At 43.0% G+C, this 17,116-nt stretch overlaps 1 protein-coding gene across 1 annotated transcript in view; it reads right to left on the reverse strand.

Annotated features, from left to right (window-relative positions):
* SLC22A23 (solute carrier family 22 member 23) overlaps positions 1-17,116 on the reverse strand; it is a 124,356-nt gene that overhangs the window by 105,452 nt on the left and 1,788 nt on the right. The window lies entirely within an intron of this gene.

Genomic DNA, 17,116 nt, shown 5'->3' on the forward strand with positions numbered 1-17,116 from the left:
TTAACTAAATCCACAGTTAGGAAACTAGCAATTACTATCAAACCACTGATGTGGTGACATTTATTTTTGGTGCTTGAATGCAGTCAACCCAATATGAATATATAGACACCACAGACCTTATAAAAGCAGTTCTGAGGTTTACCACACAAATGACCATATTGCTAAGAAACGATTGAACCTACAGCAACAAAGCAGAGTGACGAATCACCGCGCCTGCCTGCGACCTTCACTAAAACACTTAATTGACGGCCTTGTGTGAGCCTGGCTATTTTAGGTGCAGCAATCTCCTAACCCAGCATTTATTTTAAATCCTGTACTTACTTACTGCTTGGCCATGAAAGACCCATCTATGTATTATACCCCAACATCTGTACATCTGTAGGAATGGCAATGGCCTCGAGTTTTTTTTTTTTTTTTTGTTTTAGTCTACCTTGGACAGACTTAGCACAACTTGTCTATTCAATTACACGTCATACCAAGACTGCAGGAATATTTTAGCAATCAACTCTGGAGTATCTAAAAGATAGTGTCATTAAACGGATTCTACCTGGTTAGGATTCTTCTCATAATTTCAGCAGAATCTGCTCCCGATGCAATTGTGAACAGAGACTTAATCAAAGATTTATTTTTCTAGATAAATCCAGACTGTAATTCTAAAACCTTTTCTGAAAAATACTTGTATCCCCAGATATTCCAGGAATACTGTTAGCATAGCATCACCTGCTGTTTCTACTGAACAGCCTTTCTATGTCCACCTTAGTAAACATGAGCTGGACGCACACTGAGGCTTGGGTCTCGCTCTACTCTTGTGTACGTGGAGAGATCACTGGTGTGATGAGCCATGGTTGCTTCTGAAGCTCTGGCGTTTTCTCTGCTTTTCAAGGAGAGAGCATTACTGTAATTGTGGTTGTTCACCATCAACTCTGAGAAGCAGAGAAGGCATTGCAGCCTTCAGAAGCAGCCAGCTCACTAAATCTAGAATCCCTCAGATACCTGAAGAGCCTAGCTCTAGAGGACTCGAGAACAGCAACAGCCTGGATCTTCTAGACAGCAGAAGAAAGACCAAAGCTGTATGCAAGCAGAGCTGTATGGCTGGAATTTCTTCTGACTTTCCTGTGCGGGATTCTCCATCTTTCCTACTAGCTGACTAAATTGATCTGCGATGAGGCTTTTAAAGGGGGTATCTTGCGGCCACTACCTTGTTCACAGCACTCCTCCAGATGGCTTTTGGGGGTGCACGTCTTGGGGTTGATCTCCCTCCACCTGGGGGATCTTGATTTTTTTTTTTTATGTATTCGAGACAGCACGCCAAAGAGTATTTTTAAAATGTGCTTATTTTACTAAATAATTGGTACATAAGCTACATCAGAACGTTTTGGGCCCTTTATGGGTGCCCTTCAGGCTGCACTGTAGTATGGCCACGTGTGGTCTGCGGCGTGTGCACTCATAAAGGGCCCGAAATGTTCTGATGTAGATTATGTACAACTGGTTTTGAAATAAAATTAATAAAATAAGCAATTTTCAAAAACTCCCCATTGGCGTGCTGTCTCAAATACATTCAAAAGAGGATTTTAAATTGCCAAAAACCGCTACTGTGTCAGCATCTATGCTGCCGCCAGCAATTCATTCTGTCCTATTTGGCTGTCAGCCATAGGTGATCACATTAATTGGCTTGTTGTTCATGCGGCTCTTCCTTGTAACCTTGGTGGTTTGTAAAAGCAAATCTGATCCCATAGGAAACCAGCACCAGAAGAAAAACAGTAGCTAAAAAGTGATACAGTATTAAAAGCGACTAATGCCTATGGAAGGCGTGCAAGCTCTCATTGTACGCTGGTGACATTCCAAGCATTTGTCAATTCAAGCAGAAAGTGAGGAGGGCTGGGCAGGCATCAGGCTCTCATTTCCTGCCGTCAATTCATTTGAGCCCATTGTTTAATTAATTGCAAGACTAATGATGAATACTAAAAAGTGTAAAGCCTTAGGCCCCTTTCACACGGGCGAGATTTCCGCGCGGGTGCGATGCGTGAGTTGAACGCATTGCACCCGCACTGAATCCTGACCCATTCATTTCTATGGGGCTGTTCACATGAGCTGTGATTTTCACGCATCACTTATGCGTTGCGTGAAAATCGCAGCATGTTCTATATTCAGCGTTTTTCACGTAACGCAGGCCCCATAGAAATGAATGGGGTTGCGTGAAAATCGCAAGCATCCGCAAGCAAGTGCGGATGCGGTGCGATTTCCACGCATGGGTTCTAGGTGACAGTCTATTCACTGTATTTTTTTCCCTTATAACATGGTTATAAGGGAAAATAATAGCATTCTGACTACAGAATGCTTAGTATAATAGTGCTGGGAGGGTTAAAAAAAATAAAAAAAGTTAACTCACCTTATCCCCATGATCGCCTAGTTCCCGGTCGGTCTGTTCTTTAGCTGTGACTAAAGGACCTTTGGTGATGTCAGATCACATGCTCCATCACCATGGTGATGGACCATGTGATTGGAGCATGTGATCTGACATCACCAAAGGTCATTCAGCCCACAGCTAAAGAACAGACCGGGATCTACACGATCATGGGGATAAGGTGAGTTAACTTTTTTATTTTTTTTTAACCCTTCCAGCACTATTATACTAAGCATTCTGTATTCAGAATGCTATTATTTTCCCTTATAACCATGTTATAAGGGAAAATAATACAATCTTCAGAACATCAATCCCAAGCCCGAACTTCTGTGAAGAAGTTCGGGTTTGGGTACCAAACATGCGCGATTTTTCTCACGCGAGTGCAAAACGCATTACAATGTTTTGCACTCGCGCGGAAAAATCGCGGGTGTTTCCGCAACGCACCCGCACATTTTTCCGCAACGCCCGTGTGAAACCAGCCTTATACTGCAAAACTGAAAGCGGGGGATAACACCTAGTCACATTATTTACTAAAATGAGAAAAAAAAATATATATATATATATATCCCTGCCAGGTTCAGAGTGCCCATGGAAATATGTAATTACAGGTTTGTACTATGGGAGTTTGGATAAGGTACTGTAGCAGTCTCGTGAAGTGATTTCAGCAAATCAGCTCAGACACCACCTTCTGCTCCGATTTGTAGCTTAAATGCCACATTAGACTTGTCTTATTGGCACAGCTCTGGAATACTTTAGCTATGCCAACATCAGAGAGAACATCAGGAATTTTGACCAGCGCTATCACCCAGGTGACCCAAATCACTGGAGAACGGCCTGCAAATCCACTTAGCCCATTCTCATTGCAGGCCAAAAAGTAGTAATATCTGGCAAATACACTAACTGGCCCGCATCTCAGGGAAGGCTTAAGACATGTAATAGGATCAGTGCACACAGTGCATGTCAGCAGTGTCCGATACAACGATGGGACTTTATCAGGGAGGGTAGTTTGTATGTATGTTACATACACCACACAGCTTACACTCTAAAATTTAGGACAGTATATCTGACTCGCCACTCCCTGATCTTCTTTACATGGCCTACCTAAGTGCACTACATCCTGACACTGTACGCAGTCAGGACACAGTGCAGAGCGGGGCCCAGAAGAAGACCAGGGAGCGTGACTACAGCCGCACAGCGGAAGCGGTCATGCTGCATACACCACAAAGCTTACACTAAAAAATTTAGGACAGAATATTTTTTTTTTTAAATAAAAATAAAATATATATTTCATATTTATGTAGTGGGAATGTACATTTTTTAAGGCAATTCCTGTATCACGCCAAATTGGTGGGGGTCTCAGCACCTGGACCCCAATAATCAAAACCTTTTGTCTTAGAGAGGTAAGCCGCCCTCCAAAGGTGTCTGGCAGTGGCTCTCTCCCCTCTCCCATTCACAAGTATGTTCGCGGAAGGCTAGCAAGGGGGATTGAGAGAGAGAGCCATCAGTCGAACAAATGTTTGGCCAACAGTTATCTCATGTGTATGGCTAACTTTACATGTATGATGGTATGTAAAAACTCTCCCAGGCATCAGGTAATGCTTGTTCACCTTTCGTCATTGAGAACATACATATGCATGGGGGGGCAGGATTAATACCTGTCAGCTGAACACGCATCTCGGCCGACAGCTATTGAGAGTGCATAGCCAAGTGCATAGCCAGTACAATTATCAGAGAACACATATACCAACAGTACGTCAGATCCAATATTTCACTTTCACTAACTCAAAGTGTCACGCCTGCATAGGTATATATTTTAAGTAGAAATCAACTTCTTGCCACCTTGCTCAAACAGGAAAAGTGAAGAGTCATGCATTAGGTACCTACCCGCAGCTAGGCGGGGAAGGTAAATAGCAGGGGTTGCTATGAAGACAAGGGGCAGGACAACATAAGTAGTTTAGAGACGTTCCCGGATATGTTTTATCAAATGACAGCCTAAAATAGCATTATAACAACTCTGTAAAGAAGTCTTTTTGTCAGTGATCAAACGTGTGGCCAATAAAGATTATTAAACGATCAAGGACAAACGAGCGAGTTATCTGTCGCTCGATCACTGGACAACGATGGGAACAAGAAGTCCGAACAATAGAAGTTACTGTTTCTGTATTACTAGTCCTATCTAATAGGTGACGTAAAACATTCGTCTCGTGTCAGAACTGCGCCGATATTAATTGGAGGTGTCATGGTTCCTTATCAGAGATAGGCCTCATGCACATGACCGTTGTGTGTTTTGCGGTCCGCAAATTGCGGATCCGCAAAACACGGTTGGCGTCTGTGTGCGTTCCGCAATTTGCGGAACGGCATAGACAGCCATTGTTATGACTGCCTATTCTTGTCCACAAAACAGACAAGAATAGGACAGGTTATATTTTTTTTTGCGGACAGCTGAATGGAGCAACGGATAGGGACAGCACACGGAGTGCTGTCCGCATCTTTTGAGGCCCCATTGAAGTGAATGGGTCCGCACCCGAGCAGCAAAAACTGTGGCCATAAGCGTTTGTAGAAACACTCGTTCTTGATAATTGGCCTGTTTAACCCTTTCACTGCCAGGTGTTCTTGGACATTTTTCACCTCTGTTAGCCAGGAAAATGTTATCACCTCTGGTAGCCAGGAAAATGTTTGCATGTGCAAATCAAACCTAAAAATAAAAAAAAATTTTTAAAAAAGCCAGCACATTGTCAAAATGCCACTCAATACTTTACACACACACACAGACAGTCAAGCAAACTGCAGCATGCTGCTGTATTTTCTCTGGCCAAAAAACGTAAGAGGGACTGAACTGATGCATCCTGAACAGATTGCTCTCCATTCAGAATGCATTAGGATGAAACTGATCAGTTCTTTTCCAGTATTAAGCCCCTAGGACGGAACTCAACACCGGAAAACAAAAACGCTAGTGTGAAAGTACCCTTAGGCCCCATGCACACGGCCGTGTTTCACAGCCGTGTGCGGGCCGTGGAACCGCGGCCTGGATCCCTCCTGAGAGCAGGAGCGCACGGCGTCACTGGTTGCTATGACGCCGTGCGCTCCCTGCTGCCGCCGCAATACAGTAATACACTGGTATGATCTATACCAGTGTATTACTGTACTGTGCCGGCAGCAGGGAGCGCACGGCGTCATAGCAACCAGTGACGCCGTGCGCTCCTGCTCTCAGGAGGGATCCAGGCCGCGGTTCCACGGCCCGCACACGGCTGTGAAACACTGCCGTGGGCATGGGGCCTTAGTGTGTAAAAGTGTAACCCAAGCACAGAGTTATATGGAACACACCTCCTAAAAATAAATGTTTAACATGTACATACATACCACTTAGGACTAAATTTCCAGGCAAAATTTTCCAATGACAATGTGCTGGGTGTCTGCTGGGAGAAACTGTATGGGTATGGGAAGTGTGTGTGGGTTTTTTATTTTGCAATAAATGCACCCCCAAAACCTATACGTTTCCAGACAAGCTGATGATTGCAGTTGCCTTGATGGACAGTTCACAATCATGTGACTTTGTGACAAACAGGAATCAAAGTGTTTTTTTTTTTAAATATCAAAAAATAAAATAAAAAATACATTGGACCTAAAACGTACATCCAAGCATAGAGTTATACAAAAAAATAACTATGTTAATGTAATCTATTGATTAAAATGGTGCAGAGCAGTAATAGGTTTGGCACAAGTGCAATATAACTATACCCATTTCAGTAAAAGTAGGTCTGGGGGATATGGAGTTGTGAAATTTAAAAAAGTTTCGAATAAATGAGACAAAAAGTGATTGACAAGGAAAACTCAACCAAATTCTCACCACACTTCTGAAACTGGTGCAGGATGGCATAGGCAGGCAAATGTCGCAAAATTTTGCTCAACAGTGGCCATGCGCCATCAATTGCAATTTTATGCCATAAAGAGTAGTATTTCTCCCTAGTGCAGAAATGAAGGTCTCGTCAAAAGTCCATGACAGGTAAAGTACTGATCTCTCTATAACAGCTGTTAGCTAGACAGCAGAACTTATAAGAAAACTTATGGTAAGCAAGATACATGTACAGCATTATAAAAAGAAAAAACTACTTCCCCCAAAATGAAAATTAAAAAAAGTTACAAAAATAATCACTACCTAAACTACAAGTGTCCAGAGGCTAAATACAAGACAGGATACAAAAGGTGGGGGGGATAACCTTATTCCTGTTAATTAGCAAAAAAAAAAAAAAAAAAATGCTGGTTTTTGTTATTTCTTTTGAAGAACAGGATATTGGATGGCAGTGCGACCACTTGGAGACCCACTGATCACTAAGGAGGTTCATAGTCAAGCACAATTTTTTGGTTTTTATTGGACACAGTTTTCAGCACAAAAACTGGCACTGTAAAGTAAAAATCCTAAGGGGCCACAGCCTCTTGGTTTTAGGAACCAAGGGAATGCCAGAGGTCAGACCCTAACTGATCACTAAAAGGAATCTGAAACCAGATACATTGTTATGAATCCACCTTACATGCAGACAGTGTACTAACAAGTCTTGGTCCTATTTCGATAGGTGGCCTATTTGTTGACAGATTGGTTTTATTTTAAGCCACGGGGTGCAGCGAGGGTGGTGCTGATGCACCCTAGCCTCCACTTCTTTTTATTCCCGGCCACGCCCCCACTACTTTGACTGACAGGGATAGGCAGTGACTATGTTCTCAGGCCTGGCCCTGAAGTCTCAGAGCAGAGAGTGTTTGGCGCATGCGCTGTGCATGGCTAGAGTGCCTGGAGAACCTTTATAAATCAAACCGTTGCACACCTCCAATTGGATGCTGTACTGTATAGAGCTATTCCCTCCCACAAGCATGGCAACAAAGAGCCAAGCAGCCGTATGGTACGGACACGGAAAGCAAATACATTCATGTACATGAGCCCTTATAAAGTTTCCTACAAGGTTTATTATACAAAAGCATCCCAGACCTGAAGATCATTAGAGATGAGCAAATTTCAGGTTATGAAATTTGTTCACTCTTCGTTTGGTGGTAAAAGCAGAATTGCGTTATGGATTCCGTTACCACGGACCATAACACAATTCTATGACGGAATGCCTTTTAGAGGCATTCCGTCATAATAGAAGTCTATGACCTGCATAACGGATCCCTCCCGTTTCCGTTATGCAGGAGATGACTCCCCATGCATAACGGAAACGGGACGGATCTGTTTTGCGGCCCATAGTCTTCTATTATGACGGAATGAATAACGGAATGCCTCTAAAGGCACGCAGTCATAGAATTGTGTTATGGTCCGTGGTCACGGAATCCATAACGCAATTCTGCTTTTACCACCAAACGAAGCGCGAACGAATATCAAAATACGAAATTCGCCCATCTCTATTTATCATCCACTAGAAACAGAAATGCGTGAAACATTACTCTTTGATACCAAGATAAGGTTTAGACAAGAGTAATGTTTGGCATACGGGGTTTCTCTCGGGCAGACGGGATATGGAATTTTCTACTTTAGCACCCACATTACCCTTTACAAAACTGTAAACTTCAAGCGTTCTTACAGAGAAACCAACAATACACACAGTATAGTAATCATGCCAATGAACAATGTAAACTAGTCTGGTAAAAACAGATGCAAAACAATCATTAAAAACAGATAAACGGCCAGAAAATGGCCATGAAAACCTGACAGTTTACTGCTTTTAATGTTTTTTACGGTCATGTGAATGTAGCCTTAGTCTAGAAAATAATTTACCAATAAACCAATAGAACAACAGACATGACAATCCGAGACCAGAAAAACAACGCTCGCCGAGTCCAGTCCGCTTGAGGCTCGTCACCGGCCTATAACCCTCCATACCTTTATGGTTTTGACACTGAACATCACAAAGCTTCAATGACCAGTGACCACAGGTACCCATAACGTGGCTATGCAAACCACAGCGTTTTTCTAATAGATCGACAATTTTTAACAACTGGCCACGTGGTTTTTAAGGTGCAACCACAAAGCAGGTGACCAATAATAATAATAAAGAAAAAAATATATATATATTTTTAAATGGTCTATTAGAAGATCGCTGCGGCTTAGTTTTCAGCCTCATCACTGCTGCTGGACGCAGTGAGTGTCCTACTCTTATAGATTTAGGGGGTTATTTACGAAGCTGAAATACACCTATATTAGGTGCATTTCAGGCCCAAATTGTGGCGCAACAGCTAGTTGCGCTGCAATCTGCAATTTTTCCCCGCTCACGCCAGGTCAAAAAAAAGTGGGCGGGGAAGGGTACGCAGGCACATCTCTATTCTTGTCCGCAATTGCGGACAAGAATAGGACATGTTCTATATTTATTTTTTTCGGGAACAGAATTGCGGACCCAGAAGTGCCATAGAAATGAATGGGGCCTTAGAAGTGGCGGTGGATCTGGCGCCCCTTCATAACTACAGCTGAGGGTTTATCAAGACCGGCATCTAAAACACCAGTCATTATAAATGTTACTCTTCGTTTTAAATTTAGACATTTTAGAAAAGTACTCTGTTACCTTCAAGCAAACCTGTACCATTTTCAGCAGGAGGAATACGCTCACCTTGGGCCTACGAGTTCAGTCCACACTGCTGAAGGGCTGTTGAATATGGCCATTTAGGCTGGGTTCACATCACCGTTTTGTTTTCCGTTCTTCAGATTCATCAGAAAAAAAATATATATATATCCTGTATTATAGGAATCCGTTATGCACATTTTGCATCCGTTTTACCCATTTCTGTCTGAAATTCGTTATTTTAGACGGAAATGGCTAAAACAGATTCAAAATGTGCATAAGAGATGCTTAAAACAAAGGATCCGTGTTTTTTTTTTTTTTTTTTGGAGGGGGGGGGGGGGGGGTTCTGCTCTTCGGACGGATCAGAAAAACAAAAAACGAAACAGTGATGTGAACCCTGCCTTACATGGGTTTGAAAAATTCACCTGCACTCAATACATATTAAAGGGACCTTCAAGCAAGCCATGCAGATTGGGGGTCATTTATTAAGACCTGGATTTTAGATGCTGGTCTTAATAAAGTCCTGCACTGGCAGTGGATCCGCCGCAGTTATGTAGAGGCACAGGCTTGTAAATGTAAGCCATTTGCGGTCTTACATTTAGACCCTTTTGTACCCCTAAAACAGGCGTAGAAAATGGCAAATGAGATGGGCCTCCTGTGCCTGGCCCGTCCCCTTCCCACCTACTTTTTCTTTAGACCTAGGTTGAGCAGGGAGAAGTAACAAATTGCGGCACAAAGGACATTTGCAACACAATCTGTGCCAGAAAAACGCCTAATTTAGGCATATTTCTGTTTAATAAATGACCCCCTATATATCTGCAGTTTGTGCCTTGCTTTGAGCCGAAGCAAATTCTATCAATTAGGATAGAGAATCAAAGCCTCTAAAACACCCATCCCGAGTGCCGCCCAAAAAAATTAAATAATTATAGTTCTTTGCATTCTGCTGAACCCCAAGCATGTGTGTAGCCACCTTGTGGAAACGTACGTTAAAAATACTAATTTATGAACATATTAAGGTAAGTAAAGCTATTATAGCAAAATGATAAAAAGCACAAAATAGGCTCACAAAGCTCCTTTATTCTGCAAAATGAATGGGAGGGCACAGAAACGGGCAGGAGGACAATACTCCCATGCTCCTCTAAAAAGACACAAAGGGGAGAAAAGGAGATTGCATTTCAAGCCCTCCATGTATGAAAAGTAATATAATAACTGTATTCCTTTGAAGCAACCAAAGGTCACATAGCTGTAAGGTGTATGAGGTCAAGGACCTTCGGTGTAACAGACCAAGGAGTGCGCAGAACATGCAGAAGGATCCACCATCAGGTTTCTAAATCATAGAATATATATTAGGAAAACCCACTGATATCTATGGACGCCAGACCAGAACTGCAAATAATCAGATATCAGATAACAATTTTTCGAAGCAGAGGAGAATTACACAGGTGCAATGTTAACAGAACAAATTGGCTTAAAGGGGTTCTCCAGGACCACTATAGTTTTTCATAGACACTCATGCAGTTGTTTACTTCATGTACATCTTCCCCATGACTGTAGCGCTGTCCTAGGCTGTTTTAGAAGCAGGTATTACCTGTAAAAGCCTAGGGCAGCGCTACAGACCACCGGTGACCTCACCAGGCTCACTGGTGGGTGGAAGTCTCCTCCTAGCATAGTGACGTCACCGGCAGTAAACAAACAACGATGCAGTGCAAGGCAAGGGGGAGCATCGGAGCAAGGAAATGCTCCGATGCTCCACTCATACATAGTAAGTGAGTGAAGAAGGGGTTATATCCGGGTTCATCAGTGAAATATTTTTTTTTTTCCCACGTCCACGATCATTTTTCAGCAGTCATCTCATTATCATCACAGGATTACTTCTGCACAGGTCACAAAGCAGGCCTTGGTCATTGAAATCTATGGGAGAATGTTCATCTCTAGTCTACTATATCTGGCTGCTGTAAAGCAAAGCTCTGAATGCTGTAAAGGCAGAAGAGTAGCACAGACAAGATGTCTGCCCCCATGATGATGTGTAATAGATAAACATTTTTTATTTTATTTATTTTTTTAAATATAGGTGATACATTCCATTTAAGGTGAACATTAACATGAAGTCCTATTCTTGCCCCTCTTCTCTCTAAGGTTTCGGTCTTCAGTATTGTTAGTACCATCACTATAAGGGCTCATGCACACGACCGTATGCCCTCTGAGACATACGGTCCATGAGCGGGCCATATGTCCCAAAGCGGTATACATCGTGCGCGCGGGAGCGCACAGCATCATAGGTAACTATGATGCTGTGCGCTTCGGGACACCCGCGGGGCTATTGTCCCGCACTCATAATATCCTAAGGCCTCTTGCACACGACCGTATGACCGTTTCAGTATTTTGCAAACTTGTCACTCTGTTTTTAAGGGAACTTGTCACTATGAAAATGCAGTGTTATAGAGCAGGAGGAGCTGAGAAGGTTGATATAGTTTAAGATTCAGTAAAACCTGTAACTTATTAAAGGGTTTATCCAATGTCTCCAACAGCCCCCCCCATGTGCCTGGCCCCTCACAGGTAATATACTTACCCCACTCCCTGTGCGCTCCTGCTTCTCCCTGTACACGACTGATAACATCCAGCATCGGAGGGAGCAGCTAATCGCAGGCAGGGACGAGCCTCCATAACATAGCGGGTGATGCTAGGGAGGCTCGCCCCCATCCTCTTCCTGCCATTGGCTGCTCCCCCCCGCCCCCCCGACACCGGATGTTTTCATCCATGTACAGGGAGGAGCAGCAGCTGCGGTGCAGGGGACCAGGAGCAGCGTGAGGAATGGGGCAAGTATATTACCTGTGAGGGGCCTGGCACATAGGGAGGGGAGGGGGGGGGGGGCTGTTGTAGACGTTGGATAACCCCTTTAATTTAAATCTCTGTGCTTGATAGTTGTCAGTCACTGATAGGACCGCCCAAATGACTCAAAAGCATAAAAAAAGCAGATGTTTAAATGAATAAATAAGATTTACTAAATCTTTTCCCATAAAATTATAAAAATCAATCTACTGAGCTTCTCCCAGTGCGCAGTATTTTTTTATTTTATTTTTGGGGAGGGGGGGGGGCAGGAAACTTTAATTGAACATCTGGCTGCAGAATAAAAAATAAAAAAAAAGAAAAGAAAAAGGCTGGGATAAAAAAATTGCCAGGTCAAATGTGTTTTTCCTAAAACTACTATAGACAACCCTATCGGATCATGTGTATTGCATCTATCTGATGATGGGTACCTGTCTAATATCTATCAATCTACATCTAATATTTATCTATAGCTATTATCTAATATCTATTGATCTATGAAGTAGACTCATTTATTTATATTTTATTTTTTTTAGAAGAAAGTGTGTAATGCTGTTTCACTTCTACAAAGTAAAATTCAAATTTCGTTTTTTACCCTAACTCAGAAATCCAAAGCTTCCTTCCTCCGGAGATACCAAAGCGACGAGTCAATTGAAACAAATGAGCAAATTTATATATGAGGCTCCTACATAAATCTGCTCATTACGGATGCCACCAGTAGTTAGTCAGTCACTGTGGCTTCAGCCGCTGCCAGACACATCATTACCTCTTCCCAAATAGCTACAGGAAACATCTCTTCTATATGTAAAGATACGTATACTGAGCGCGCGGTCAACAAGAGGAAATTGAGACAAGTACATCTGACACCAATAGCAAAAGAGTTAACCGTAAAAGAAGGGCTCTGTATTTACAAGACAACACAATATGTCAAAAAAATAATAAATAAATAAACCACAACAAAATATGTCAAATAAAGCAAAAAAATGCTTCGATTTTCAAATATAAAAGCAAAACGACAGCCACTGGCAAAGCTGACCAAGATAGGTGAGGCATTAAAGGGGTTTTCCGAGATTTTATCCTCAGGATGGTTCATCAGTATCTGATCAGTGGAGGTCTGACACCCGGGACACCCGCTGATCAGCTGTTTGAGAAGACAGTGACACTTAGTAAAATAATAATTTTGGAAAACGCCATTAAAGTGTTAAGCTGGCTCCAGCCATGCCATCACTTTTTATGTATTGCCACCGAAACATGACTGCTCTCACGAGCGGCACAAGATCAGTAGGCACCACGCTAGTCATCATCACTCAATCTCTTTAGTCCCTTCAAGATAATTTTGCTTGGTCTCTACAAGATCTACTGTTTCTTAGAAGATCCTTGCTGATCTTTAGAATTTCAGGCCAATTGGTGATATGACCGCTGATAACGTGTCACGCTTTTCCTGTCGGCGTAGCTCTGCTGTCAGTTGCTGATAAGAATTGAAGGAGCTGACTGCTGTTAAAAACTGTAATGTAGATACACATGTAACTTACTAATATACCCCGTTTTGAAAAGTTTTACGTTTTAACCCCCACCCTTTTGATTGGCAAGGTATCTGCGACGTCTGCATTTCACACTCATCCATAAGATGTCTGCAGATGGAGAGTCATATGACAAGAAGTCATTCAGCCACCTTCACTGATAGGCTGCACTAGATTCCTGGGGTCCAGGACCTGCTACTATGAAGGAGTCGGAGTAACGCATCTCAACACATGCCCCTCCATCTACCACCTAGTATAAATCGTCATTAACATGTATTATTCAAATGGGACCACTTGAGATTTATTTTTAAGCAGACGGTGCCTTAAAAATAAAGTGTAAACATTTAAATGGAATCTGTTAGCAGTTCTGACAATGCTAAACTGCTGACAGTCCTAGGTAGTGACTGTGGAAAGCAGAATGTATCTTCTGTGGAGCTGTTAATATAATCAGGAGTAGCGAGAATATGAACGTTCATTCTGCTCCCACGCCCTACTGCCCTGAGCACTTGCAGGACCAGAATCTGATCGAATTAAAGTTCATATTCACACTGCTCCCTGATGAGAAAAGCTACACAAAAGGTATGTGTTGTACCGCTCTCCCCGACCTGGTCAAAACTGCTGACAGGCTCCCTCTAACCTTTTTGGACAAACGTTTTATACATCTTGTCAGTGCCAAAGCTAAGAGTCCCTGATCGAAAAATTATTTTAGAGGATATTGTAAAGTGGATGACAAGTTGTTGCCTGGATTCTAAATCTCCATGAGTAATGGCTAACTGCAGTTTGTTTGGTGTCAGCTGTCTGGCTGCTTTTTAGCTCTGCTCCATTAGGACACAACCATCTATGATCAGTGACTGCATCCCAGCAGCATTTACTGAAATTAGTCAGATTGCCTGACAATAACCTCCTCGCTGATGTTTTTCTCGTGCTTTACACTGCAGCCCTGCTTGTCCATAAGGGCAAAAAAAATAAAAAAATCAGCAGGAAGAAAATACAAAGTTGCTTTCCAGTACTTACTATACAGAAACAGATCTTACACCTGCCGCTTGGTGGAAGCAGATATTGAAGCCTGGACGTAATCATAGTACCTAATTTCCATAATCTGAATTAAATATTTTACAATGCGGAGACCCTCAATTCCCAAGAGAAGAATTCTTTCTACCAATTTCTCAAACATTTCCTAAATCAAGCTGCCTTACGCCGATATGTTTTCCAGCAAAACTCATGGGAGACATTGATTTGATTCATTTACAGCTCGGAGGGGACGGGTCCTGACAACACAGCCAAAGCCATAAATACAATCATTCTCGTAGTCAGCAGGTCACAAGCAGTGATGAGCGGCACTTCCACATCTAGATTTCCGATATTTGCATGTAGATGTGTTCAGTAAATACTAGTTTCCGGACAGTCTTGAAATATCTGTATATCTTTTTTATATCCACTCGTACAATGTAAAATATGAAGTCACCAGAATGGATAGGGTCAACTAGGATGTCGGAAAAAAAATGGTTTACAACTATACCCCCTGCCCCCCTCCCCCAAATAAAAAACACCTTGCCAGAAGACCCAGTAATCAAGACCATATTTCCAGTACCAGACTTTAAATCCCCAGGATATCCACAGCTGCCCCACCAGACAATTTGGGGGGGAACCCCATTCTGGAGATAAGCAACCCAGAGGTAAGGACCCCCACCTATCAGACAGTTATGGCAGAGTGGATATAGAATAAATGCCTGGTTTAAAACGTCCCACCCCACCGGTATACTGCCCTCTGGCAGGACCACCCTTCCAGAAGACATTTCTCTGTAATCTTGGATGTCTCAAAGAGGCTTCGCTGTACCTGTCGATATACTATGTGTGAAGTTAAAGGGGTTTTCTAGAATGAAAACATGGCTGCTTCTCCTCCCCAAAAATAGCTTACACACTTGTTCATGGATTGTGTCAGGGACGGGTGTGGCGCTGTTTTTGGAAGAAAGTAGCCATGTTTTACCAATTCTGGACAACCCCTTTAAACAGATATTCCAACCTCCTAACTTTAAGGTATAGCCACAGTCCGATAGATGGGGGATCCTGACCTCTAGGATCGGTACCTATCTCCAGAACGGGGTTCCCCCCAAATTGTCTGATGGGGCGGCTGTTTCTGTACCTCCCCATAGAAGTGAATGAAGTGCGAATATGCCATACATGTGGGAAGATCCCTTTAAAAAGTATACTGAATAGTTGTTTTTTTTTTAAATCTGGATGACAACCATGTAGGGTCATTCCAGCTCCCACAAGGGCTTAGGACTCTCCCAGGCTCAAGGCCAATCTGATTACTTATGCAGCAATATGGAGGCTCTGCACATCTACCATTCAGGAGGAGTAACGGAGCAAATATTCATCTTTGCCCTTAGGCTCGGCTCAGTGTTAATACTGCTAGATGGAAGAGCGTTGTCCGGAATAGACATGCCCCTTAAATAAATATTGTGCCTCTTACTCCAGTTATCTTTGCCTATATGCAATAACAAGCCCATCCATAGGCTATATGTACAGTATGTATATCACAGGGAATAGACCGCATGCGTACATTCATGGACAGATTAGACCTGCCGATAACAGGTTCTACCTGCGTTCGGAGGGAGCTGTCCACATACCTGGAATAGTTCACTTTCCATGACAGAAGCAATTATCCAGGTCATTAAACAGTCGCCTGTAATGAGCGCATGGCTCCATTCTCCCAGCACACAGTCCTTGACAGCATCTACACATGTAGGTAGGTACATTAAAGAGCACCCACCCAAATTAAATCATCACCAGGAAATCTAGAGATCCTTCAGGTGTCCTACGTCCTTTATGGTAGCAAATATGGCTGCTGTAAACACATTGGGGGACATTGACTATAGAGTCTGCGCCTACTTTCATGGTGACGTGTGCCTAATTTCAGCTTACTCGCGCCATGTTTTCATGTGCGTACTAATTAGACGAGTCTTAGGCCCCTTGCAGACGAGAGAGAATTCCACGCCGGCGGAACGCATTGCGCCCCCGCACGGAATCCGGACCCATTCATTTAAATGGGGCTGTGCACATGAGCGGTGATTTTCACGCATCACTTTTGCATTGCGTGAAAAATCGCAGCCTTTTCTATATTCTGCGATTTGCGCGCAACGCTGGCCCCATAGAAGCGAATCGGGCTGCGTGAAAATCACATTGCATCCGCAAGCAAGTGAGGATGCAATGCAATGCAATTTTCACGGATGGTTGCTAAGAGATGTTGTTTGTAAACATTCTGTTTTTTTAGCACGCTCAAAACACAGTAAATCGCATTGCACCCGCGTGATAAAAACTGAACCCGATCGCAAACCAAACTGAATGGCTTAGTTTGCGAAATCGCGCAGTTTTCACTGAACGCATCTGGACACGCTTATCTGCAAGGGGCCATAGTGAATATGAACCTGTTGTACTGAAAAAGAACCAGAGGTCAGACTAATGGCAATACCCCTAGTCTAATGGACCGTATGCGGAACTATTCATTTCAATGGGTCTGCAAAAAAATAAGGAACTTACACGTTGCGCTTTCCATATCAGAATGTCCGTTCCGGAAAGAAATAGAACGTGTCCTATTATTGTCCGCATTACAGACAAGGATAGGACTGTTTTATTAGGGGCCACCTGTTCCTTTCCGCAAAATTTGGAACGCACAACGACTTCATCCTTATTTTTTGGGGACCGCAAAATACATACGGCAATGTGCACGAGGCCTTAAGCATAGTCCCAGGTCTGGATGGATCAAGCGAATTATACGTCCCCCCCCCCCCCCCCGATAATTGCCTTCCATAGGGGAGTAGACGTTT

Source organism: Bufo gargarizans, chromosome 5 (assembly GCF_014858855.1).
Source record: "Bufo gargarizans isolate SCDJY-AF-19 chromosome 5, ASM1485885v1, whole genome shotgun sequence".
NCBI classification, from domain to species: domain Eukaryota; kingdom Metazoa; phylum Chordata; class Amphibia; order Anura; family Bufonidae; genus Bufo; species Bufo gargarizans.